General features: G+C 39.8%; 1 long non-coding RNA gene across 1 annotated transcript in view; it reads right to left on the bottom strand.

Moving 5' to 3' along the window:
* The window catches only part of LOC113746835 (uncharacterized), a 35761-nt gene that overhangs the window by 4498 nt on the left and 4729 nt on the right, over nt 1-26534 (bottom strand). Inside the window, exons 3-5 of the long non-coding RNA XR_003463154.1 lie at nt 13262-13322; nt 12127-12215; nt 10172-10287 (exon numbers count right to left, since the gene is read on the bottom strand). This is a non-coding gene — a long non-coding RNA (uncharacterized LOC113746835). The remainder of the gene's footprint in view (nt 1-10171; nt 10288-12126; nt 12216-13261; nt 13323-26534) is intronic.

Genomic DNA, 26534 nt, shown 5'->3' with positions numbered 1-26534 from the left:
TGATTCCTGTGTAATTAAGCAGAAAACTGAGTCTCCCCTGCAGTGTGTGCCACCGAAAAAGCCTTGTGGTCATAGTTCTGCTGCGCGAGTGTGTGTTCGTGTGTCTATCTGTGTGTTTGTGCACTTGCCATGAGGCAGCAGTGGGGGTGCCAGCCTAGTTGCCATAGCAGCCTGAGATGTGCTCTGGACCCCTGCCTGAGGAGTAAACTCACTCACACACAAAGTGAGCTTTTTTAAAAAAGAAAACAATATCCTAACAGTCAGAGATTAAATGAAGCAAACAAAAAAGTCAAATAGAGCAGTAATCCTGGAGTTGATCCAACTGGCTGCTGCTCTGTCCCACAGTGATAATGACCGAGCAGGCCAGGTCAGCACAATTTATCTGCTGCATTTGACCTGGATTTGTCCAGTTTCAACTGGCAGGGAGTAAAAACTATGTAGTGTACTGTATGAATATATTAAACATGTATTCTGTTCTAAATATAGACAAACAGGAGTCTCTCTCTTACCCGCTCCACTGCTGCTTTGCCATCAGTCTCAAGAGGAACTGCCTGAAGAAGCTGCAGTAGTAAAGAAGGATACAGTGCAGGCTGTAGTAATAATGTAAGACGTAATATTGGCCTGGTGACATGAAGAAGGAAGCAGAGGAGATCAACATGTACTCATTATGAAAACCAGACTGTTACGTTGTTTGGCCTTTTCAGATTCATCTTCGTCTTCGAGGCTTTTAGTGTCTAAACTTAGAAAGGGTTCATTACATTGTATTTGTTCATGTGCCATTCAAGCTAACAAGATTACGATTGGACACTCAAAAAGGGCGACTTTATGAGCGAAGTCTCCAGACTTTGTGAAAACAGTTGTATATTGTATGGTCTCTTCTGTGGCTCTGAAACTTTGTAAAGTCTGAGAGAAATATTTAGATGTGAAGTCATTTGGGAGCTTAAAAACTGGAAGTTTGGGAGTTAAAAGAGCGCTCCACCAGTTTAGCACTGCACTGCTGAAACATGATTTGGTAATGGGTAGTTTCAGCAGAATCATAACACCTTGTTAAAACCTGGCACCTATTCTAAGATTAGCAGAGATTAGCAGCTAATGTAGCCTCGAGTGTATTGCTTGAACTATCCAGGATTTTTGGAGCTTGACCCAAATAAGGACTGAAAGGCAGCACACACCAGTGACATATAATGTGTGTCAAAATGCCTACAGCCTGCATACTGTTGACATCTGACACGCATCAACCTGGGTGATGCATGTCAAGATGCTGCCAGAGTGTCAGCTGCAGTGTGTCAACTCCTCAGGATATCCTCCTGTCCTATTTCTCAGTGTGGACACGAATCGATTCTTAAGAAAAAAAACAGACATTTTGTCACATTTGCTTCCCGCAGCTGCACATTCCTGCTGGACCACTACTCTGGAGTGTGTTTCGGGCCGTCACTTGACCCTTGACATCGCATCGCCTTTAAATCCGTCTCTTTTAAGTCCCCAAACTTTACAGAGGTGCAATACTAAATTGCTGAATTATTCTTTTTAAAGTGCCTTTTAGAACAACTATTAGTTTGTGTACAGATCGTATTCTGATTTTTTTTTTTACCAAATAAGATTTAACACATAAGATGGTATATTATATTGTGTTCTTATTGATAATTATATTATCAAATTCATCATATATTATTACTCATATTCATCACAATAATGACTCCTAAGCTACAGTTTGAAATCAAACTACCACTCTCTTAATGCTAATAACTTCTGTGTTTCCAACAAAGTAAAACTTTCACCAAGAAGACCTGCACATCCAGATCCTATGTTGTGTTGTTTTCACTGCATTTCACAGGAGTAATACTGGATTTCTTCATGATACAAAAACAGTAAGAAAGGCCCTGTTGTTGCTGTGCAAACAAGTCAAAACCTTTAGCATCTGGGACAAGTGAAATGCCAACACCACAATGTGTGTTTGTTCTCTTCAGTAAAAAAACATAGACCATTAAAGATAGATGTACCCTGCACATCAGGGCTTAAATATGTGAAAATAATACCACTGGAGTGAAGTGGAAGCTACCAACTGTTTAATGGCCGTTATTTTTACAGCCGTTATTCTGGAGTATTAAATTAATTTGACAGTGATATAGGGATGTCTGAAAATGCGTTAATGGTGGTTAGTGGAAAACCCAAGGCCTCTGCAGCAATGCTCATTAGACACACACACAGTGCCAGCACCAGGTGAGTCACCAGTGGGCTTTGCATCTGCTCCATATTCCTTTCTAAATACAGTCTTGTCTTTCTGTTTCTCCACCCATCTGTTGCTTTTTTCTCTTGAGGTCTCTTCTTTCTTTCCCTCTCACTTTCCCCTTTCCCCCTCTCCTTCTTCTGCCTTTCAATTATCTCCTCTCTCCCCGTCTCTCCCTCCCCCTTGTCTCTTCATTATTCATGTATTCTCCCACATTTATTTTTTTTTCTTCTGGTTTCTCTCTTCTCCCTCTACTCTATGTCTCTGATCCCCTCATTTCTCTCTGTAGTCTCTCTGTCTTTCCTCTTTGTAATAACACTACAGTAGGAACTGACAGAGGGCTTTGACATGAACTGTGAGCTAAGAGGCTAACTGTGTTAATATTTCACACACACTTCACTGAGCTCAGGTGGAGAGAGGTGCTAATGAGAGGACCTTCGTGAGTTTACAATGGTACAAATGAGAGTAACAGATAAACTGTCAGAGCAGCATTGTCTTAGTTGTTTGTTGTTCACATTAGTGCTCTCTCTTGTTTATCCACTGCTGCTGTATCTCTGCTCTGGAAAATGATATCATCAATATTACTGAATCATGTTAAAGACAACATTTACTACTGCTATGAACAAGAGATTTGTGTGTGGATATTTCTACTACACAATGTTTCGTTTCTAGGATTTGTCAAGCTCCTTGTCTGATAAACGCTTATGTCTTTGGCCTTTAAAGGTGCTTTCACACCTAACCTGTTTGGCTCTTTTAAAATGAGCCCAGGTGCATTTGCTTGGGTGTGAAAGCTGTCAATCAAACCTTGGTGCAGACCAAACAACCAGACTGAGACTGCTTGAAAAAGGTGGTCCGCTTCCTTTGTCTGCTGTTTGACAGCAAACAAACCAACCACAGGATATATTGATTTCAGCACAATTTGAAACACTAAACTATATCAAGCTATGAAGCTTCGCTCTTGTGGAGCCAGCTCCCAGTTTGGGTTTGTGAGGCAGACATCCTCTTTACATTTCAGAATCATCTTAAGATGATCCTCCTTGATAGAGTTTATAGTAAGGGCTAGGTCAGGTGAGTCCTCAACCATCCCTTAGTCATGTTGCACTGAGCTCTTCTCTCCCTCTGCATCTGTCCACAATCATGTTCATTATTATTATTATTATTATTATTATTATAGGGGAAGAAAACGGGCTATGACAACAAAGGTTATATTGTTTACATTTTACAGTCGTGTTGTACTGTGAATAATTCTTGGCCTGGCCAAAAACTCTTTTAATCAGATTTTTCCTGCCATTTTGGCAAAAGTCACAACTCAAACATAATCAGATGATGTTTAACACGATATTACAACATCATTTCATTTCAAATAAAACTGGTGGCAGAAACTGAATCAGTTCAACTGAAGACTTTATAGGATCGTACTAAGATCGTAATAAGAACAAGTATTAAATTAGTAAAAAGTGAAATAGCAAGACATTTAATTGGATTAAATGTTAAAGTGTTTACAGGCGATGAAAACTGGAGGACAGGCAGATCAGAGAGACAGACAGAGAGACTCATGGGAAATTAAGGCATTCTGGAGGTTTGTGGACGAATCCCTCCGTGTGCAGAGAGTGAGTGAGCGTGGGTAGATTGACAGAGAGGTCACACAACTAGCAGTGCTGTTTTATGTGCGTGTTGACGGTCTCCAAGTGGGACGTATCCGACTCTTAAGAGTCAGCAAACTAAAAGCTTTTTCACAAGACACACACACCTTTATGTCTGCATTTCTTTACCACACACACACACACACTCTGTACATTACGTACTGTACACTGTGGCGTGCAGCACACACACACACAAACAGGCACTCACAGCTGATAGTTGCTGCAGGATGATGTTTGGTCTCTGTCCTCATTAATAAACTACAGTACATGCGTGAATGAGCTGATCTGTGTCTGTTTGTGTCCTAATGGATGTGCGGACTAATTCACAAACACACATCAACATGTGCATATGAATTTGAATGTGTGCAACTGTGAGCAAATATACTGTATCTCCATTATAGTGTGTGTGTGTACGTCCAGCTGTGTGGCTCCCTGTGTGTGTGTTAAAAGTTTAAACGCCCCCTCCTGTATTTCCTGTCTCTGCAGGCATCATCTGCCTACTCAACCAATGAAGAGGAAGCATCCCACATCTCTCTTAACGAGCCAATTAAATTAGTGCCGCTGAAAGGAACGACCTCAGGGCACTAAGCCCCCCGCCTTCTTCTTCTTCTTCCGTGTTCTTCTTTTGCCATCTCTCGCTCTCTTTAATTGCTGTCCCCCTCTCTCTCTCTCTCTGTATCTAGCTCTCATGCTGTTTGTCCTCTCATCTTGTCTTCCCTTCATCATTTTGTCTCTCTGTGTTTCTTCTGCCTCACCAGATGATTCTCTCTTTTCCGTCCCCGTGTCCCTTACCAATTCTTACTTTGACCAGCTTAATTGGGCTCATCGGTCATCTATCTTCTTAAAGAGCTGTATTGGCAATAGGAGATACAAAAACACACACACATATTTTACAAAGTGCTCTTTCATGTGATTAAAGTAAAAGGACCAGTTGGTCGCAAATTGGCAGTTATAGCTGTAGAGCTGCTCTAAGCAATATTGTAAAATAAATCAAATAACTGTATCTAATGTGGTAGGAGTAGCTTGTTGTGACAAACACAGACAGATTCATCACCAAATGCTGCAGCCCCTCTGCTCAACAGTGCTTTTAGTCTCTTCGGGCACTATTGTTTTGGTTGAAAAGTAACTTCACTCTTTTCGGTCAGTCTCACAACAAAAGCTCTAAAATGCCACTGTATGCTCCCTGGCTACCCACAAACAGAAGATGGACAAAGCTAGCGACTAGCTGGTGAACATAGTGGAGCATTTAACAGTTGGCGAAGATCAAAACTGGAGAGTAAATACGACTTGCAAATACTCATTAAACATTGCTACCCTTGCAAGTTGACACAAGAAATACTAGTCAGTTAAACTAATTATAATATTAGATAAATGTACCCGCCAGTTAACTGTTGCATATTCATGTAGCCACCTGCTCCATGGTGCAGCAGCAGCAGTTGACAGCCCCTCCGTGCACTGATGCCCATGCTGAGATTTCATTTTTGTCCCACTGTAGAAACATTATGTCACCTTACAACTCAAACTTAATCCAAAAGCAGTCAAAAAAAATTGATAATAAAAATTTCAAAAGGCATCATGTATGAAGTTATCCCACAGCAATCAAACAGGCATGAGAGTGATCTCTCTCTCTCTCTCTCTGAATGTGTGGAAAAGGATATACCGAGTGAAGTATGTTTGCAGTTTGTGTTTCTGCAGTCTTACTTTTAGAATAGTCTAAAATTACACTTTAGTATAACAGAGGCAAAATTAGTCATCTGGAGCATCCCTGCTGGACAGAAGCATGACTTAAATCTATGTTATGTTGCTTCATTTCTGCTTAATGAGTAAATAAACAGGCGATCTGCATCATCAGGAGAGTGTGGGTGAGTTTGATTGACAATTACCCACCAACGACCCAGCACCTGTAATTAGAGTCCGATTCAAATATTGCTCGATACTCAATGCTGCATACTAGTACATGACATGGCTAAATGAGCTCTGCCTTCTTTAAACAATTTTTGTGACCAGGTTTTTCATAAATGATATACAGGCCGTGCATTTAGTGTCTTCAGTCTGTTACTGGGTTCCATGTGTGATTTATACAGATGGGCGACAAATGAAATGAAAAATGCTGCCAGAGCAGCATCAAGGCTCCCTGGTACAGATTGTTCAAGTCTTTGAAACTCTGCCGGAGGGATAACGCACCATTCTTCCACGAGATATTCTTTGACAATGGTGGTAGGGAGAGCACACAATAGATGTTCATCTGGTTGGGAGGTGAAGGTGACTGTGACGGTCATAGCACACAGTATGATTCAGATCATTTTTAAACTAATCAAACAAACAACCATGAACAGAGCCTGAAATTATCCAGTTAGTTGTCATCATGAGGGCTAAATGCTTTCATAATGAAGGAGATCAGAGGAGGAAGGCAAGATTTATCCCATCCAACAGGTGGAGAACAAGTCTGCAAACATCTCTCAGTAGAAATATTGACGTGGAGCAGAGCGCCTCAGAACAAACAACTCTTTGCATGTTGAAGCAGATGGACAGCAGAAGACGAAGCCCGACAGCTAAGAATAAGATGAGACAACAACAAACACGTGATCATCGTGATCATCAGAATCAGATGACTGAAGGTCCATGCTGCCTGATAAATCCTGGTTTCTGTTCTAACATGCTGATAGTGGGTTGAGAAATTGGCGTAAATAACCTGAATCCATGACTCCACCATGACTTGGTGCAAGCTGGTAGAGATGGTGCCATGGTATGGAATCTTCCTGACACATAGTAGTGAACTAAACAACGTACCTAAAGACTGCTGCTGACCAGATGAAGGAACATGACAGTCATGACATGACTTCAGGGCTGTTAGCAGTTAGATGGCAACAATCTGCAGAACCTGAACCATATTTTCAATCCATGACCGAGGACAAGCTGGTTTGCTTTGCCTTTAATGTCTACTTGAAAGCTTTTGTTAAGTATCTCAGATCATGATGACAAACTGTGTTTTGCAAATTGCCAAACAATTTACCAGTGAATTAGTTTCCATTCTACAGAAAACATCTGTAGTGTTGTAGTGTAGCCTGGATTTAAGTAGGAAGAAACCACACAACATCTGATTTTGTCATTCTGTATCCAGATCATATTTTGTGCTCCAGCTCTGAGAAGGGCCATTATATGTATTTGAACAGGACCAATCTAAAAGCCTCAGGAGAGACTCCATGCTGCTCCTTAGACTCGACTTGCCTAAGAATTTTACACCAGCATAGCAAGCAAATGACCAACAATGACTCAGGGCTAAGGGAGGCTCAACATAACTTGTGAAAGTGCGACTATAATGACTATGTGATATGATTTAGCATGGATGTAAAGCTGAAGCCAAGTTTGTTTTTGCACTGACAGAAAAAGACAGAGAGCGATGGAGGATGAGACAGGACTGAAATTGTCTCAATTAGTCAACACACACACACACACACACACACACACACACACACACACACATTATCATAACCTTGACTGCCCGAGTGTGAACAGAAATGTCCTATAAGTCGAAAGCTGTACTTAGTTTTCTGTGACATGCCTCTCTCACATACAGACAGAGCATATGCATGTTTGCTCAGTACTCATTGAGAAGCATTAGTTTCCACAGCTGCAACATTATCTGATGGTAAAACAATGTTCATTGCAAGTGTTTACGCTGGAATGTAATCATGATAACTAAACACAATAAAAAATGGTTTTGGACTTGAATCTACATCAGATGTGCAAGAAAGCAGGAACAGATGTGGAACATAAAACACTGCTGAGAAATAAATTTGTTTCTTGTTTTATCTCTTGTTGTACTGTAGATCGTCCAAACAAGTCATACAAGCACCCAGAGAAAGGCCAGGTTTTCTAAGGTGAACTGAACTTTACTCTCAAGCGCTCTTCTGTCAGTCTTCAAACAAATAAGTCACTATGAATGAGTGAAAATCACTGCCACCCTTTAAGACAGCAGGCTTTGGTGTGGCCACACTTTTGCCCATACAGTCAGATGAACCACTTCGTTTTGAACATACCAAGACATTCAGTTTACCCTAACTCAGATCTTAACCTATTTATAACTATCTTTTGCTTAAAGCTGGTATGTTTTTCAGTTGATAAATTGTTAATATATCCATGTGGTGGAATATATTTACCACACTTGGATATTCACTCAGCAACTGAAGAGTCTTCATCAGTGTGCACCAGCTTGTTAGGGCTCATCTCATCTATCTTGGGTGAATGACTAATGAAAATGCATCTCACATTAGTTTACTCATTTTGTCATGCACCAAATAACTTTGAGGTATTGTAAACTACAAAGACGTAAACAGAAGGCACATGCAGTATTACGATACTATGGCATGGTAAGATTTATATACTTAAAACACACTAACTCTAGCACTGTCCCTTTTCTGTTTCTCTTTTGTATGCTCTCTCTGTCTGCATCCCTTTGTCTGACACACACACACACTTCCATTTCCACTGGTGAAATAATGCATATTTGATCTAAAGTCTCAGAGTTATGAATAATATACAGAGCAGCCTACAAAGCTGTGAGAGAGAGAGAGAAAGAGAGAGAGAGAGAGAGAGAGAGAGAGAGAGAGAGAGAGAGAGAGAGAAACTGACATATACACGCAGCAGGATAAAGACTTTGATTTTGACAGCTAACAGAGTTGGTGTCCTGTTGGCTCAGCCGCTTCAGGTGAACAACAAACTGTACAAGCACAATGTCCAACCCTCTGCTGACTTCTCCAAGCTGACACTCCAGCCTCAACTATGAACTATTCAATAACATGTACATGTTCAAATACATTTCATCACAATCAGTTTTTATGCACGAGGAGCAGAAATCAATGAGTATGTTGTGTTGGCGTTAAGGAATTTTCTATCCTTAGGTTACGCAGGGTCACGTGTGGGCCTTGAGGTCCTCAGCAGTACTAATTGTTTGGCTTTGTTTGAGCACAGCAGGTGCTGGCCTATCTCAACGTTGTGGTGACCAGGGTTGAAGAAACTGAATGTTGCCTTCCTAGACATAATAGATAGCTTGCCGTTGACGTTTCATTAACAATAAACAGACAACAGTGACTCCAGTCTGGGATGTGCTGACGGTAATGCTAACATGGGTAAAAACAGTATTTGTGGTCTTATCTTGGGGTTTGAAGTCTGACCACCAGCATGAGTTGGGCAGAATGGGAGACCGACTCAGGCACTTCTGATGTACTATGAGAATGTCTCTAATCCTCCTTTGCCAAGCTTCAATAAATATTACAGCATAAGACATCAGAGGCTCCTGAACACTTTATTCCTTCCTGACCTCACCATTGACCTTTGCCTTCAGCACAGAACAGTCCGTACTCTTGCACTGAGGCTTTGGACCCCTCACATGGAGAAACATGAAATGTTGTACACATTGTTAGAACAACGGATGGAAAACTTTACATGAAATTATGTAAAAAAGTTTTATTGAAAATAAAAATAAATAAATACATAAATAAAGATGAATATATAAGCTTTCTGCGACTGTTGCTTCCTTCCCATTATCTGCTGCCTCTTCAGTGAAAAGCAATAACAAGAAATTGAGCCAACAAGCTCCGTGATAATGATGGACAACTCTGACAAAACTTGCACCCATGAGCAAAATACTGCTCAATAAAATCAAACTAGAGACTAGTGAAAGCCCTTTGTACATACAGAATGAGGTTTCTGCAGGACACTGATATTATTAACCACAATGATGAAACACGCTTTCAGGAGCAAGTTTAGGCAATAAAGATACAAGGCAATAAAAAGGATGGTAATATTTCATTCTGGTTAGAGGTGTGGAAACGGGATGTAGTAATTTACTCTCTGTAACAGTAATATGCTAGGAGCTTTAGCAGGAGCACAGCACGACATCGTAATGTCTATATTATTTGGATCAAAGTGGAGAAATCATATTTCATGACTTAAACAAGCGCTCTATAGGATAAGCCCAACACAGATGTTACTAATGGTGTTAATGATTAGGACTCCTGTTGTGACAACACTTTTTTTTTTTTACAGCAGATAGCTGTGATAACAGGACAGATGTTATGAATAATATTAAGCCCACTTGTGTTCTCTCTCTCTCTCGCTTTCTCATGTGCGAGTGTTTGCTAGCAGGTGGTGGCAGAGAGTTTGTCAGAAAACGACGGATCTCTCTGTAGGTCTGTAGTTGAAGCACTGTTTGGGGGTGCAAACAGGTCATAGTGTCTGGCAGCAACCAACGCTGGCCTGGTTGTTTGAGCCACAGTGAGTAAGGTGTTATAAAACTCACCTGCTGTTGTTGTGGACCTTCTTCTTTGTTATCTTTTGTTAGAGGAACATCGTTTTGTGGTGGTGGAGGTTGTTGAGGTTGGTGAAAGTGTGAAGGCAGTGTCAAGGGACTGCTGACTGTTGAAAGAGATCAGGAGGACAGGGCAGAGGTCAACAGATGATCAGAAGCCACTGCTGCCGTTATAGATCTCAGTCATTCAAAGTAGATACACAAGAGGCACAAATTGATTATTTAGCCAGTAGCGAGCAAGTGATTTTTGTAGTACCTACAAAAATAAAATCAAACAAGGCCTCCACAAAGGGAAACATGTTTAAAAAACAGACCAAAAAAAGGAAACTTTACTTGAGATAGTGAACGAGAATCATAGGATTGATCTACTCCAGATGGGTAAAGAATGAAGAATGGTATATTTCTAGAAACAATAAAAGGCAAAACAGATGTGGATGTGGATCAACTGTTCCCTTGATGTTCCCTGAAACAGCACAGTGCTTGATGAGAGGGAGAGGCATTGATGACGCAGGAAAATCATTAAAAAAAAAAAGCTCCAAAAAAAGAAGCAAATGAAGCGTTTAACGATTCAATTTGGTTACAGTTTGTGTTATTAGCTTTCCCTACACCATGTGTAGTTTTGCTCACTGTACGACTCCTAAAACCAAATGTGCTGACATTGCTTTTGCTCAGTAGACTCACAGTAGTGTTGATAATAAAGTTGAGTGGCAGAGGGAGTGGGAGGGAAATGTTATTTTGAGTTCAATTAGTGGAGGAAACGCAGAACTTTTTACCAACTTCCTAAAGAGTCATTAAAGAACGCAGTGCAAAATATAAGAGATCAACCATAGCTGTTCCTGTTTTTTTTTTAGTCTTGAGGTGATTATAATTGTGATGTTGACAGTTTAGACGGGAAACATCTTGTACCACATGCACAGCCTTGAAAACTCCTTAAGCGCATTAGTGAGACACATAAGCTGGTTGATGTGTGCCGTTCAAAGCGAGGTTGTACGAGACAGTATTCCTGTGCACATACTAAAAATAATTATGCAGCACTGAGACAGATATTAAAAGATCAAATACATATGAAGAGACTGAGTATGTGAAAACTACAAGGGGGATTGAAGCCATATTCAGGCACTCAAAGACAAAAGAAATGCACTGGCAGGATCAGAACACAATGACTTCAGGACGTACTAAAAATGGATGCTCCTTCCATTTTTCTTCTTTAATTTAGAGAAAGAGAACGGTCAGAGTCAGCTTGCATGCTGCATCCATACAGCTGCTGACATATTCTTTTAAAATCAGGAGGAGAGGTGTTAATTTGACGTAGTAGTAGTGAGTGGGACCAACTTGTGTCACAAGAATTTCTCACCAACTTGGACGAGGTATTACTATCAACATGATCGACACATCATGCTGGACCAGAATGCTCACTTTCTCTTCAGGAATTACAAATGGTATTCTCGAGTATGGAAAATCGAAACGCTACTGACGGTCTCTCTGTGGATTTTTAAAAGCTTTTTGGTCCACGCTGGGGAAGGCAGGAAGCACCTGATGTTTTTAATGGCATTGTTAAAAGAGGAGTTTTTCCACAGAGCTCACTTTTGTCTTTTGTTCAAAAAGCAACTCAACAAGACTAAAAATGATGGACCAAATTGTACATTTTGAATAAACTGCATTCCTGGCACATATATCATGCTCTAATTCAATGTCATTTGATCATGAATTAGAAATGCTGTTAATACAATGGAGCATCAGTACATCTGGAGTGTATGTTTTGTGCTTTTGGTTTCTTCTACAGAGACAGTAAACGTACTGAAAATAAATGGTGGCAGTACTGTTTGCTCGAGAGAGAAAAAAAGGCGTCTGGTAAAGAGGTTAGTGTAGATGCTACTTACACATACACATAGCTGAAAGGTTTGTAATAATCTCACTATTAAAAATATACGATGATGAGTGCGTACCTCATGGCTCCTTACCATAGCAGCCCAGTTTGTTAGCAGCCGGTGGGCCTGCTTGCCATCCTTTTCTATCTCTGTTTTCCTGTCTTTAGCTGTCGTAACAAACAAAAACAACGGGAGGTAGTTCAGGTAAATGGCAATGGTCATTGCCACAAATGTCACATAGAGGGTGAACTGAGGCCATGCCTCTTTATGAAGTTGCAACATGTTTTTGGTATTGAGATTGAGATTTGGTACTGTTATGGAATTTTCTATCCTTAGGTAACATGAGGTCACGTGTGGGCCTTGAGGTCCTCGGCAGTACTAATTGTTTGGTTTTGGTTGAGAACAGTGGGTGCCAATCTATCTCAACACTGTGGTGGCCAGGGTCGAAGAGACCTATTGCTGCATTCCTAGACATAATAGATATCTTGCTGTTGACGTTCCAATCTGCATAAACAGACATCTGTGTCTCCAGACTAGAATATGCTGACAAAAACACCTCCATGAGTAAAAACATTTCTTTGACTAATTCTGGGCATATAGTATTTGTGGTGCTATCTTGGGGTTTAAAATCTATCCACTTCTGATGAACTTTGAGAGTGTCTCTAATTCTCCTTGGCCAAGCGTCAATAAATAATACAGCATAAGACATCAGAGGCTCCTGAACACTTTCTTCCTTCCTGACCTCACCATTGACCTTTGCACTGATCGCTGTCAACTGTAAGTAATACACTGACAACCCTACTTATACCTGAACTATCCCTTACTGTAATTATTCAGCTAACTGGAACTAGTCAGATTCCAAATTTGGCTAAACAAAAAATGTAAATATTGCAAAATCTATTCATATTCACCAAATGTTAAGGTTCCTATGAACATTAGTAACAAGGCTACAGCCATGATGATGTCCGGACAAACTTTCATAACAATCCATCAAACAGTTTTTAAGTCTGAACCAAAGTGGTAGAGCGACTCACATTTCCATTTCCATCCCTAGAGCCATGCTAGCAGCATGGCTAATAAATAATGTAAGCAGACACCATAATACTACTAGAAAAAGTCGATTTTGTACTCTACATTTTTATTTGGATTTCTATTATTGTGTTGTAGTGCGAGCTATCAACCAGTGACTCATAATTATAGTTTTATGATTCACCTCTTTCAGGGCTGAGGATCAGAGACAGCCGTAGTGGTCTTCATAACTGTAATCTGAAATCCTGCACAACAAACAGACCTGATTACAATTTATAACACATGACTAAACTAACTCTAAATGTATTGCAGACAATGTTTGGTGAGGCATGTCCACAGAGGAAATTAGCAACTGGATAAAGGGACTTCATTAGATTCCTTTCTTGTTTTCTGCATCATATCTGAAAAACAAACAAATCAATCAGGGAATAGTAAAATTATAAGCAGTGTTAGTTGTAGTAAGCCTATCAGTAACAGTGGCAGTAGACAGTATGGTAGTAATAGCTGTGTTAATGATAAGGAACTTAAGGAACTAAGAACTGTTTATGTAAGTTACAACATTAAAATATTAAAACATGTGCTTTTTGGACCTTTAATAAATTTAGGCTGAAAAACCCACAAATTAGTAACCCCACTGTACAAAATAATATCCTGTGCAAATTATTTATTACTTAAACAAGTCATGCAAACAACAAAAATATCGTGGTTATCCGCTTCATCCTTTGCATTTTCTCCTATATCTTTATTCTGTCTCCCATGTGCACCCTGTGCATCACATCTCCGCACCCTGTTCCCCAACCTAAAACATTTTCCAACATATTCACCTTCAAAGAAAATCTTTCTTCTTTCGCTACCCTACTTCTCTCACTTTATGTCCTCCCCATGGGGTCTCTCTCTCTTTTATCTCTTTCCTTCCTAAAAATCCCTCATCTGTGAGGCCTCTCCTAAATTAGTAATAAACAGAGGATGAGAGATGCTGTGATCCTCTGTTTAATCCTCGTGTTATTCTTGAAAGGATCACTCAGGTCTCTTGCTTTAATGAAGGGGATACATTTTTTTCATTTCAAAGAAAATCGAAAATCGAAAAATCGAAGGACAACTGTAAATTTGTCAGTGTAGGTGTGTGTGTGTGAGAGAGAGATGGCTTACATTCAAAGTAATTATTTCTCTGGATACCTTCATCACTGGCCAGACACAAGCGACTGTTTGCTGTTAAACTACACAAAGCTGCATTTCACACACACTTGCTCCAAAATAGCAGCAAAGAATAACAGCTTGGAAAACCGCCTGCTCTGTGATGATTTAAAGATACCAAAGAGATGAGAGAAGCAAAAGATTTACAGTCTAGAGACAAGATGACGTACACAGACAGAAAGTATGCATGTGCTCTTTCCACAAACAAAACTTCGATAGAATGTGTGTGCTCGTTTAGCTAAAGTTTTATTTGGTGGCTTCTTTTCAGCACTTCACAGATCACATAGAGAAATGTTTACTTTAATATTTTTTACAGTAAAAGACTACTGTTAGAATATGTCACGGTATCAAACCAAACACAGAACACATCTGGTTTACATCAAAATAAGGTTAAACAGGCATGCCTATCTATTTATCTGTTTAAGGCTTGTGCATGTATGCTGCTCCATGATATTTAATGAGCAACATTTTAACCAGAGAACTACAAATCAAGTTTGGTAAAAAAAAAAAAAAAAAAAAAAAAAAAAACACTTTTCTCTGACAAAGAGAGATTTGCACATCTGGCCTAGGTTTTCTCTGGGCAGAGTCTACATTTGGTGATATTTAGGAGGCTGTTTGTGTTTTGTTATTTTGGCTCTATGGATGACAAGGTGGGACTGTTGGTCCTAAGCAGCAACCTCCGTGGCTGTGAAGTGAAACCTATGCAGATGTGCCAAAAACTGCATTTCCTCAAATTGCCTCTTGAGGCTGGCTACAGTACAGTGGAGTCAATCTCCATAAGCGCCCATGTTAAAACGTCCAACTTCACAACACGTTTACAGCCTGGTACAAAAAAAACGTTTTTTCGTCTGAAGTCTGAATTTTTACAGAACTCATCTGTTCAAATTATCTCGAGTATCTCAACAACTGCTGGGTGAATGGCTCTGAATCATCTCTTCAAACATTCATGATCCCCAGAGGATGAAGCCTACTGACTTCAGTGGTCTGCTGCCAAGGGGATGTGACATTAAACTTGTAAGTGAGGGCAAGATGTCAATATGAACTGGTACATAACTGGCACAAAAGTCATCCATGGTTCCTATACACCACTAGCGGCACTATTAGGTATTTGAGCTAGCGAATGAGATGCCACAATATCTATTGGATGGATTGTTACTACATTCACAGGGGATGAGGTGTGATGAGTTTTGTGATCTATTATCAGTTCAATTACAATTTGTCCAACACTTTAGTTTATGACCAAATACCAGCAAATCTAATTACACACTATAGGGAATTTAACAATTTGCTGTCTTGATTCAGTAAAAGAAAAGGGGGCACTATTTTCAGACTTGAAAAGCATTAACTTGTGCTTTTTGCTCCCTTAAATGCAATATGACAAATAACTGACAGTTCTAACTGGATCTACGCAGATCGAAGTCACTAAAAAGGTATCGTATGTCATAAGCATGTTACTCTTCAGCCTGTATGAAAATAATAATAAATATATCATTCTTAAATGTCTTGTAAAACAGAGGTTGGACTATGTGTTCTGGTGTAAGTGAGGGCAAAAAAAAAGCAGAGCACTCCTCTGTCCACAAAGCTGTAAGGACGAAGGTCATTTAAAAATGAAACAGACTATGGGCCCAGTTATTTTCTTCTCAGCAATACCATGTTAGCATTGTCAGCAAGTTAGCATGCTGATCTGCTGATTTAGCTACAAGCACCACTGTGCATAAATTTATCCTCAAAGAGCTGCTTGCATGGCTGCAGAGTGTCTTGTTGCTTTAACTACACATTACAGCTTCCATAATATGCGGTAAGCATAGTGCTTGTCTCTGAAATTTCAAAATTAAGTGTCATGCAGGCGAGGGAGATGAAAGGGAAAAAAGTGAGAGGGCTCAGAAAGTGGACAAGAAGAAAAAAGATGGGGGGAAAAAATGGAAGATTAAAAAGAGACAGACGGGAACTAATCCTATTTTGCATCTTCCTCTTCCTCACTCCCTTTATCTCTACTCTCTTTCATTGTAACCTCCTCAGCCTCGCCACCAAACCCTTCCTCTCTGTCCCAACTCTCTTAACGCCCTCCCCGGTCCCCCTCCTTTTGTCTGAGGTTAAATGACTACACTCAGTACAAGAGCATCATTCTGGGGAATAGATAACCTTTTAGTCCATCCTTTTAATCTCACTCACACACAGGGCCTCTCTTTGTCTGACTACTTCTGTCTCGTCTCTGTTCTCCATCAGTCTCTGCCTGTGTATGTCCATGCACAGCAGACTCAAATTTCAAAGTAAATAATAGAAAGACTTTAATTAAAAGCCTCCCTCTCAGAGACAAATTAACGTTTGGGTAAGTGACATTAAACTTGTAGGTAAAAATTCTTCACCTCCTCTCTGTGTTTTCCCACTGCTCCTTAAACCTGGTGACACAGGTGTGAGGTGCTTCAACAAAGTGCTAGTGTTTGACTGAATAAAACCTGACAAGATCACCCCAGTGACCCTGTGAAGCTGTTAATGTCTTTTCACACCAGAACACTAAATTGACGGATGGATGAAAAATTAACTTCACATTACTTAGATCCTTACCACGAGAGGAGCAAAGATGTCAAAGTCTGGCCTGAAGGTAGTGTGAAGGCAGAGTTTATTCTCTGAACAGCAGACAGAGTGGACATTTTGTCAGTTTGTCAGGCTCATCTCTACAGCATCGAAGGTGACTCACCTTTCTGTTCTGAGCCTCAGCTGTGAGCCAGATACTGATGATGTGTAACATTGTTGAATTTCTTATAGTTATGCATTTTAAAGTTCACCTGAACTCACCTTTGGTCAGTATCTATTTGGGTCGAAGTGACATTAGCTGGTCTACGTGCTGTTTAATGTGCTGTAGCTCAGCCTGCAAACTGACATTAGCAGTGAACCTTTCTGCAGTAAATGTTTGGTGGCTCATTGAACAGGCTAAGGTGCAGGACAAGACGTGTGTTCATGTTTTTAAGTTAGATAAGAAGGAGAACGCTGATGTGTTATGACTGTGGTCATAGTCTGTGTGTGTTTCTTTGTGTGCCCTGTGCTTGTCCTGTCTATTTCGCATGCAAATAGGATGTGCCATCCCCAGGAGGCGACTGGTGGAATAATTTTCCTGTCCTGGCCTGTAATTGGCTGTTTTTGTTAGTTTAGGAGGGTAAGTTTATTGTGATTTTGATTTTCTGAGGAAAGTGATTTATTTTCAAGATAGTTTGTTTTGGTTGTTGTTTTGGCCTGGGTCCACCCTGAAGTTGATTCCTTAGTTATAGTTTGTTTGAGATTTTGACTTTTGTAAATAAACCTTTTTTTTTCGTTTGTACATAAAACTTGCGTAAGTGGCTACTTGGGACTCGGGGAAGATGGAGACACCTATTTCTTGTTATGCTCTAGGCCCCTAGACTGGGGCATAACAGATGTTACTGCATTATGTGAGTAAATATGGTCTCCATCTACATAGACAGATACCTAACAGTAGTTAGATAGTAGTAGTAACTTGGGGATGCAATCATTGATGAAAATATGTGATGTATACATTTCTTCCCTTTTCATCCAAAATAATGCAGTTTCAGTTGGACTTTGAGTATGTCTATGTATCACGAGTCAACTCGTGAGGCTACAAACTAAAAACAGAGGAAACCTTTCAGTAGGGTTGAGCTAGTATCCGGTACGGATAATGTACTTTCATGAATTAAAGCAAAAAAAATAAAAATAATAATAAATTAAATATTTTGACTGAAATTTGTTCAGAGCTATAGCCAAGTCATATCCCCCATCTGTAATTTGTGAAACATGTTACAGGGTATGTTACTTGAGAGCTGCAATAACACAGTACATGAGATCTCAGCACCACTCCACACATGACCATGTTCTCTAAAGCAGCCATTATGTTTAAATACTTGATAGTGTTTTACAGGAGAAACTGCATTGAATAGAGGATGCTTCTGAACAGTGATACATCAGAGATGTCCTTCATTGAAAGTCCAGCTAAACAGTAGCACTGATGCTCCGTGTTTAGCTCTTGCTCTGGTGTGGGTCACTCACACACACACACGTAAGATGTAAACATTCCCATGCCAATCTGAGAGTGACAATCTGCCAATACAAACATCACCCACACACATTTTTTTTCCTCCTTGGATCTAATCTCATAAATGCCCCTGTGAACTCTAAATGCCGGAAATCCCCATAGCGTCAGAAAACTTTAATCCATGGTACTTTTCACATGTATTAGTATCAGCAAAGTGAAATGTGTCATTATCTGTGTCTTTCTTCTTCTAGATATAGCAACTACCGATCAACCAATTTCAATTTCAGGTTAAAATGAATAGCTTCTGGCTAGTCAGACTTATGTAGATGGAGATAATTTAGCTGGTTGAACAGACACAGACCATTTATTTATTCAGGTCTAATTATATAAGTTTACAACAGGAGGGGGGAGGGGTGTACAAACTTAAAGCCCTGCCATGCTGTTATGAGGACTTGAAGTTCAGGACACTGGATCAACAGTGGAATTGGACAAAATAACAACATGTACTGTTTCTCTTGACAATGTTGGATTTACAGGATTGTTGCATAAATGTGATGAGGTCAGGTACATAATCCACTGGATTATCCAGTGTCTGTCTATCTGATGTACTAATATCATGATAAAAAATGACATATAGCACGAGAGCAGATTTTATCCATATTTTGCACAATAGATACATCTTTTCAACCACAGAGCAAGTGTCATTGTGGTAGATACTAAAATCAACTGAAAATGGGCAGTTTGGCTAATAATTACATTATGTAGACTGTGAGACTTTTGTGGAGCAACATGAGTAATGGACCTGCTAACAATGAAGAAAAGTCAGACAGTGGTTAGACACTACTTATGTGATGAATACCTTCTGTCCTGCCTCATGACAAACAGTCATCTTTAATCACATTGTTGTTTCTCATATCAGCCCATGTTGATCCATTTAAGACAGCGGCTCATCTATATCCCTGCTCAGAGTAATATTGTGTACTTCAAATATTTCACATTACCAGCTGGAATATCATCACTGTTTATCTCCACTGTGACTGCATGCAATTAATCACAGGGATTACAGCAGCAGATCTTTGTCTAGGAAGTGGAAATTAAAGGAGGAAACCTGCGTTACGAAATTTTACCTTTATCGCATTTGTGTGTGCGGTGTGTTTAAATGCCTCCACAGTTACATACACACACACACACACAGCAGCCACTGACTGATGAGGACCCTCGCTGTGTGCATGTCTCTGTGTGTAAACATAATAAACTGGCCACTCTTATGTAACAACGCTGTCAGCCCTGATGCTAAAATGTCACCATAGCAACAGAATAAGCTGCTGCCGAGCATCTCTCTCTCTCTCTGCCTTTCGCTTCCCCTCTCTGCTTCATTATTCTGTCCTCACCTTTGTTCCTCACCTTGTCTTCCCCCTCTCTGAGCTTTAATTCAATATAAATGGGCTTCACTGAAATGAAATATGCAAGTACACTCTCTCCCTCGTTTCCTCCCCTCCAGTCTACTTTCCTGACTTCCAACTGCTTTCTCTCTCCTCACCCCTCCTCCCCCATGTCTCATTCCCTCAGGTCTCTTTCATCACACATCTCTCTCTCTCTCTCTCTCTCTCTCTCTTTCTCTCTCTCTCTCCACCCACCAGGTCTCTCTACCACTCATTCTCCTCGTCCTCTCTCGCCGTCTGGTCTTCTCTTTCCCTATTTCTCATCTGTGTCCTCCCGTCAATCCATGTCTCTTTGAACAACAGCTTAATTAGCGGATTAATTATTCCTAACTGTTTCTGCCTCTTCTCTTCTCTCCTCCCCATGTCCCTGTCAATCCCTCTCTCCCTGACTGACAATGTGATAGATTTAATTAACAGGAGGTAAAATGCCAAATATTTTTCTGCCTATTTTCCATTCTCTCTTTCTTCACTTTCCTCACTTTTTCCTCTCTCTCGGTCTCACACTTCCACCCACCATCCTTTCTCGTTTTTTGTCTCACTATTAGCCTCTCAGTAGCTCTAATCTCTCTGAACACACTCTCTCATTCCTCTTTGACATCACCAATAAATCAATCATGGACAGACTGATATATAAGAGATGACTTTCCCAATCATTCATTTCTTGTGCATTCTTCTTTTCACCCTCGGACCTGTCAATGTCTTATCTCACCAACTGCAGGCTAATTAACATTAAATTTAATTTGTCACTATCTCAATGTCTTTTGTTCCTCTCCTTCATGCCAGCTTCACCTTCAAGCACCGGGACATAGATGTCTGTCAGAGAGAGAAAGAGCAACAGAGCAGTAATGAACAGCATGTACCGATGTTCTGCTTCCTGTCACTCTGCTTAGTGTTCTTGTGCATTTTGCTCTTTTCAATCCTAAAATTTGCTCTTCTCGCCCCCTGCTCTTTCCTTATTTATGCTCTACAGACACCGGGCAGAAATAGCCTGGACAAGAGCAAACTGTGCATTCAGTGTAGTGTGAAAAGTGCAAGACTTCAAGAAAGACAGAAACAGTTAAAAGATACTAAAGAAATAAAAAATACTTTGTCTTTGCAGCACTTAAAACTTTTGCTGTTGGAAATTTAACAAGTTCAGGATGAGAGAGGCTCAACACGAGGAGATCAAAGAAGGATCGACTGTCTCCAGATTGCTTAATGATGTAAAAAGCTGACACTTCTCACAAGTGAAAGAAGTAAGCAATGTTATTGAGTAACTTACGTGGCCTTAACAGCAACCAGGAGGAGTTGCAACAGCACTGGCAAAATGACACAACAATAACCACATATATCAGAGTATAGGATACATATCACCATGTTTAAGTACTGAAATAAAAATACTTTCTTTCATTCTGACAACAGTAAAAGAAGACCCAATACAAACACATTTTATAGTTGCAGTACCTTTCCAAAGATACACATGTAGACTCTATACATGTAACATGACGCATGAGTAACACATGTACACGTCCTCAACAACATAAGCACAGTTTGGTGGTAACCACATGGAGAAAACAAGAACAGTGATTGATGAGTGTGGGCACAGACTGGTCCAGATCGCTGCTGCCTTTCAGATGCTGCTGATTTTGAAATTGTATTGATCATTTTTTAAAGCTTTAAATGGCTTTACTTCAAATTATTCAGAAGATTGATTGACTCCCAATGTTTCTTCGCAGTGGATGCAGCTCTACTGTTAACTTTTTAGTTTTAGGCAGCAAACAACTTGGTTTGGTTTGGTAGAAGATCGTGCTTTGGATTAAAATAAAGTTCAACAAAGTTGATTTTTGGTTTCACACGGCACATGAACAGCAGCTTTCTGGCATAAAGCACTGAAAGCAAACCGAGGGTTACCACTGAGACATGACCCAGACAGTGGAACACTCTACTTATTGAAATCAGACAGCCTACATCAATAACGGTGCTTACATCCCTTCTTAAAACTCTCCTTTATCGCAGTGCTTTCATAAATATTTAATTGGCCGCTACATTATTCCCACTCTTTCCATTTGACAGTTTGTATTTGTGTTTTCATTGCTTTTTTTCTTTCCAAGTTAAGCTGTTTGTAACCTTGTTAAGAAAAGTGCTATACAAATACAATTTGTATTAATATTGTTATTATAGTGAAGATTACATGAATACAATTACAGGCAAAAATTGAACCATTTTACATTTAATCAAATTGACCCAAAACACATGAATTCATTGACAGTATGGCGAAACCTCGTCACAGTATCATCATAAATCTGTGCATTAATCTGCTTCCTCCGATGTAAGAGAAAATACAATAATGTGTACAAATAATTACTTGCGATGTTTAATATCAAATTTTCCAGTGGTCAACAGTTAACAGGTTAAATCCCACACTGAACTACAAATGAATCCCTATTCCAGTTGCTTTTACAGAAGCTCTATGTGGTGGATATTTTAAGTGATTGAGGCTGGTGCTTTCCTGTTTCTCTCAGCTCTCCTTTGTGTTTGCATCAATGCCCATCGATATCTTAGCAAATGCACACTCAAGCAGAGTGTCTTTGATTGTAGGTAAATGTCACATGTCTTACATAATGCTGCAAGCACCAAATCTCATTAACAAAGCCCCGGTAACTATGGCAATGAGAATCATTGGCGACCCCCGATGTAACTTATGCTAAAAAGGCCAAGAGGTTGCTATGACAACTGGCAAGAAAACAAGAAAGAGAGAAGGAGTGTGGAAGTTGGATCTGTTTTTCTTGAAGCCTGCAAACATTCACAAACACACACTCACAAAACACCTCTAGGCACGCAAACAAAACAACAGAAGACATCATTTATGATAAAAATAACAATTAGCATATTAGTACTTCCAGTCTCTTTCTATCATCATCATTATCATCCTCTGCTCCAGGACCGTCCCCCAGCATGTAAAACACACACACACTGTAACAGCCTGACTGCAGCTTGTTAGAGCAAATTCACATGAATGTTGATGAGGAGTAATATCTGAACACTCTGTTCTGCTGTAAAAGAAACTGTTCCTGTCATCTCAGCAAGTGGAGTTCCTGGAAACCCTTTTTCACTTTTTCATCTCTCTCTATCACTCCATCTCCAACATCATTTTTACGCTTTCTACCGAGCATAAAAGCACTCCAGGAGCGGCCTGGCTGTGCCTGAACATCTGACAGCTTCCTGCCAACTGTGTGTGTGCTAATTACAAGATAAATTAGCGTGAGGGGTGCCTGTCCTCATCTTTTAATAATGGACTGCCACAGAGGAAGGTATTATATGCTGTAACCGTACAGATACACCTACCCAGTGAAACCAACAACACCAACCTAAGCTGCTCAAGAACAAATCCAAAATTACATGTGAGGCACACACAACTAAATAATTAGGATATGCTGCAGAGGAGGACATAAGCCAGGTATAGACAAAAACCCAGGAGAGTCTCCGCTTATGAATACAAATGATATTAAGTAAAGAGTTGTAAATGAATTAGGCTAAGTGAATTTAGAAAATGGATGACTGCATGTAAATTAATTAATTCAGTCTCAGAATAAAAATAATAGACACACGGGTAGGAGAGAGGTCATTCGAGGTAAAATATGTATGAGGGTAATTACAATTTCTACTGCACGTTTGGTACATAAAAGGATGGATGGATGCTGATTTCATTCAGATCAACACATAAAAATAATAATGTTGATTACTTTCCTGCGGGTTGACTAATTGAATAATTAGCTACTCGTTCCAGCTCAAAAGTTGAATAAATGGAAAGACAGACAGCCTGCTGACAAAAACATCTGACATCTCCAAACACAAACTGTCTTCCTGTCTCCTGATAAATAAAAGCTTGATTCTTAATTGGAGTACTAAATGACTTCACCGTTTACCGAGACAATCAGCCAGTGACATTAAAAATATTACTTAAGATGCTAAACATGGAACATATTTGCACTTTAAAGCTGAAATCCATAATTTTCCTGCAGCTTACTGACGCCCTCTGCAAGTAAATACTAATTACAGGCGCCTGGAGTCTGTAAAAGAAAAATGTAACATTTCTAAAGAAAGTGGAAAAACACATTTGTCCATGTGCTGCGTCCAAAAAACTGTAACTGTGATTTCTATCTCCCAAGGGACTCGCAACACTGTTATCTGCTCCCTTTAAAACCTCCTCTTTATTACGTTACAACGTTTAGAGTCCAAATTGGCTTGTCATCAGGTACAGATACTGAGAATTGATCAATGCGGAAAAAAAGAGATTTTGAAAGGAGAAGAGTGTCTTGTGGGCAATACAAATGTGACACTTTTCACATCATTAAACAGGATTAACAGACACACTCTGTTAATGCAATAATGTGGTTTTGGAAGCTGCATATCACAAAGAAAATCACTTTGAAATGCATAAACATCTCACATAACCCAGAATTATCTAACTTTATGTCAGATATGTATTTGCAACAAGGATATTTCTCTTCACTTGTTAGACAGGACTACGTTTTATTTATATTTCATACCAATTACACGGCCTTGGTACCATGAGAAAGAGACAGAGGGAGTCGATTTGGTTTCATCTCACTGTAGAATCAATGAAACATAGGATCCGTTCCCACAGTACTGACGACACATACAAACAACCATCCACCCACACATCAGACCGTACAAACACACACACACACACATACAGACAACTACACTTATCAAAGTGCTCACATCTATACCAGCAGACAAACAGAAAGATGAGGGAGAATTTCTGATTCTGTGCGTTGGCAACAAAAACATGAGCAACTGAAGAAGACATGATGACAACAGAGTGTGACGCGATGAAAACCTGAGAAAAGTGTTGAGGTTAACCCCGAGGAAGCTTTCTCCAAAGACCACCCACGTCTCCATCACTGATCCTTCACTGATCCTGGTGGTTCATTTTGTTCTGCAAAGGTTTAGCAATAAATAACTGATGCAAGTGTGGTCCTACTTTGTGCCTGTATACATTCTGACAAATATCAACGAGTGCTTTGGCAGCAACAGAGAGAATAAGAGATAATGAGAGAGCAAACTGAAGGAGTGGCTTGTTAGCCTGACAGGAACGCCGGTGCTGCAAAGAACCCAAAAACCATCCTTTAAACTTTTTCTCAGTTTTTTTGTACATCCTGAGCTGGAAGATGCACATTTAGGCAGTTATGGCTGCTCAGAGGAAATTTTCCAAGAGATTTTAAAACACAGTTTCACTTTCACTCCTCTTTCCACAACAGCCATGTTAATGTTTCATGAGTCATGTATAATAAATAAATCTCTTCTGCATGTTTTAACATTCTGTTTCTCTATTTTATGTTCTCGTTCTGTTGATTTAATTAGTAAAACACCACAAAATGATGCGATCAAACTTCAAAGATGTCTCTGTCTCTCTCACACAAGCCTCCACAAACTGATCAATAAAAAAGCGGGCACACATGCAACCACAAGAATACAGCCAATGATCCCCAGCTAATTATTTCTTTGAACATGAAGCACAATGTCTACATTTACAAACACACATGCATGCACCTTCTATGTACCACGCACTGACAATGCAGTGTGTGTATCCTCCAGAAATAGCTCCAGCGTGCCCCTGTCAATCATAAAACAAGCACTCACGACCATAAACACACAGAAAGACAGAAGCACATGCACATTTCTTCACCAAAAATAAACCCCTTATCTCCTGATCAATCAGAGTAACGACAAAGCGAATCAATTCTATTGATGGTGATGACAGCATCACTCAATTAGTCGACACTTCTCACGGGCTGGAGCCAAATTACGCTTGATTTTATCACCTTAAGCCTGCTTTCTCTCCCATGAGACTGGAGTGCTAGTGTGTTTAAATGAGCCTCCACATGATGAGCGTACTGATGCTGAGATCTGAGAAAGATACTGCCAAACTACACCGAGGGCAGGGCTTCAAGTGAGAACACACACACACACGTTCCCATGGAGCAAACACAACCTACTTTTGGTTTAATGCGAGCTTGTTAGCTTGTTAAGATGTGGTCCAATAAAACTGCAGGTGAAAACATTTCGTTTACCCAGTAGAGGCTTTTAGATACATTTGGATCTTAACATGGTTAGCCTTTCAAGAAACTTGTTCAAGAAACTAATTTATTCAAACACAAATGTAAAATCTGAATTTCTCATTGTATCATTTCCAACAGCAAAAGCTCTAAAACACGGTACATCAGATATTTCCCTTAGGAGCTGGTGGAGACAGAGCTGGTGAAAACAGAGTCAATATTGGACTGACATTCACCATCCAGATGGATGCTGTTAGATGAGTAAATAAGCAACTACTGCTAACAAGTTTGCCAACTTAAAATCTGATATATGTTGTATGTTAGTGCTGTGTGTTTCCACTGCCCTCAGAATCAAAATCAGTTATTGCAAGTTTATTATAGAGGGATGTGTAAAAGCCATTTTTAAAGCCATCCAGTGTTTACATGTATTTAAATTATTGTCATCCACCTTGACAGTCAAGTGTTTATCAAACAAATGCTGTGATCACACAGAAAGCGAACACATTTTTTTCACGTAGGCCGATTACATAAAAAGTCCATGCAGAGACACAAATATGAATTTTACGTATTCGCGTCATACAAGTGTCCTTGCTTACTTTTTGACATTGGACTACCTGGTAAGTGCTGGTAAATGTCTGTTATTTGATTCCATATTTAAATATGAACCAAGTTAGCATATACAGTAAAACCTGATTGATTGAAACTTGCTTGTTGTGGGCAGAGTATGAATACTAT

This window comes from Larimichthys crocea, chromosome XI, assembly GCF_000972845.2.
Source record: "Larimichthys crocea isolate SSNF chromosome XI, L_crocea_2.0, whole genome shotgun sequence".
NCBI classification, from domain to species: Eukaryota; Metazoa; Chordata; class Actinopteri; family Sciaenidae; genus Larimichthys; species Larimichthys crocea.
This window is presented reverse-complemented; position numbering and strand designations above follow the sequence as displayed.